Below are 2,551 nucleotides of genomic sequence, written 5' to 3'. Positions count from 1 at the left end.
ATCCTCCCCTTCCCCTAACCCGGTCATCGCCTTTCCCAAGTTGTGCCCGACCCCGTCCGCCGTTGTCGGAAGCGCCGCCACCGCTCGTTTCTTCCCGCGCCAGTCACCGTCATCGCCTCGGTGAGGAATCCCCTCTGCTCCTTCCTTTCCTCTCTCCCATGAGCGCCGCCGCCGTCTCCCCGCTCCACCGGTCACCGCCGGTGACTGCGTGCGCCGCCGCCACTCGCCATGGCTGGCCGGCCGGCTTTGTGCCAAGCTGAGCCGTGCCTAGCCGGCGCCTGCGGCGTCCGATCGGCCTCGGGCCGATCTGGACCGTCAGTCCCATGGACCGGCGGTGGACCACCCGCGTGGTCCCGGTCCATGGTAGACCGGCACCCTTTGAGCCGCTGACGTGCGGGGCCCGCTTGCCGGCGCCGCCCCCCCCCCCCTTCGCTGACGTCAGCCATGGGCTTTATTGCGCAATAAAATTGATTAAAGATTTTTCTTTATTAGTAAAAACACAGTTTACCTTCTAAAATTCATAAGTAATTCATCCGAGCTCCGTTTAAGTCCATTCAACTCTCAGTAAATTCATAAAAATCCCTAGAATCCATTAAAAATGGTTTTGTTCCCTATTTCAGCAGACTTATAGCATGTTTTGCTTGTGTGCTTTGTTTGTCGCGTAGATTTCGGCCGTTTCGTCGATCCGCGATTTCTCGAAGACGTTGCTGAGATCTCATCAGTGCGAGAGCAAGGCAAGTCATGCATTACAATTGATCATATTGTACCCAATTTACAAATATCCCGCATTTCTATTAAATGTTGCATTCTCTTTACAATGTCATGTGGGATGGGTCCTATTACTCAGCCATCTATTGTTTACCTTATGCCATTGATAACTTGGGTATCAAAATAACTAGATGTTGGTTTAGGAAACGCTTAGCCATGCCTAGTTCAACTAGTACACAAATGGGGTTCACATTATTACATAGACTTTGACTATTAGCATAGCTTTGGATTGGTGCCACCGCAATGGTGATAGGTAATTAAAATACACTGAATGGTGGGCTGTGGGTGCATGGTTTTGCTGGTCACACCCATGGCAGTTAAGGACCGGTTCACGGGAAACCCTGGGAGACTTACCGTGCTTACCACAAGCGGGAGTGGGTAACTGCTTGATCTGAAGTATAGCTCGACCCTTTCCTAGGCACCGGTAGCGAGGGTGGGTGTGATGGAGTTGGGTCGGCCGGGTTGTCCGGTTGTCCAGCTGCCGGATTCACCGCGGTGCAAGAGGGGACCGCCCACTGTCTTTTGAGCGGTGGGGGTGAAATCTTAGCGTGGTGTGGATGGTTAGGGTGGGTTATGCGGAGGGTCTTGTCACGATTTCCCTCTTTGCAGTATCATGGTGATACTTCGGGGCATGGCGACATGTGTGGAATCGTGTCTTGTGGGTACAGTTGTACACCTCTGGCCAGAGTAAAACTATTCGAATAGCCGTGCCCGAGGTTATGGGCTATCAACCAGATTCACCGTGATTAGTCTCACTCCTAGTTTAGCTTAATGAACTGGTGTAGTTCAGGTAGTTGGTTGGGCCTGTTGAAATGTGGTGTAGAGTTGGACAGTGATTGGTTAATATTGATTAATTACTTCAACTGTTTATACTGCTTTCAACTACTGTTTTTAAATGCCTGCTTTATTGCAAATGAACCCTTTAGCCTCCTTTGGATATATCCTGCATCATACCCCCTCTTCCAGTATGACTTGCTAAGTACAGTGGGTAGTACTCAGTCTTGCTCTCTTTTTCCCCACACCAGGGCTAAAGATCTTTCTAGTTGGAGCTGTCTTGTTGAGGTTGGTTTCATCGCTGCCGTCAAGGTTTGCCTGTGGAGTGGAGTCGCCCCGCTGCAAAAGTCAAGCTTCCAAGTCTAGCTCATTTTATCTTTTCCGCTGCATTTGTAATCTTTTATTTTTTTTGTAAGACGTGGATCTGTATGTCAACAATTATCGTTTGTGTACCCTGGCTGGTCCTGGACAGGGGTTTAATGCACATTCTGCTTAGAAATTCTAGTTCGTGAATTTCTGGGCATGACAAGTTGGTATCAGAGCTGACCTTGACCGTAGGACAAGCCAACTGGAAACCTAAGAGCCCTCTTATCCCCTTTTCATCTGCATATGCTCTTTGCACTTGGATTTGTTTTGGAAAAAAATTTTTAGGGTTTTGCCTCTTTGATTTGTGGGAAAAATCTTGGTCGTTCATTCGGATCGGATCTTTAAAATTAGCTCAGTCTAGGGTTTTAGAAAAATTTTATTTGAAGTTTATTCGACAGTCAGTCAGGAATTTATTGGGTGTTATGCATTTGGTCGTGTCTATGTTCGATGGGGCAATTTTATGCGCATCATTTTCTATGCATCTATTTTATGCATTAAGTTTTTGTTAAGTCAGTTGCATTAGAGTCTTTATCTGGGTTCATGAAAAATGTTCTATGCATAAAAAATCACCATGCTCGGTTATTTATTTGAGTCGTTTGTTGCTTCGTTTAATTTGGACTTGAGCATTAATTGGTTCTTATCC

Source organism: Oryza sativa, chromosome 7 (assembly GCF_034140825.1).
Source record: "Oryza sativa Japonica Group chromosome 7, ASM3414082v1".
Taxonomy (NCBI): Eukaryota; Viridiplantae; Streptophyta; class Magnoliopsida; order Poales; family Poaceae; genus Oryza; species Oryza sativa.
The sequence above is the reverse complement of the archived record's forward strand: the minus strand, read 5'-3'. Positions refer to the sequence as shown.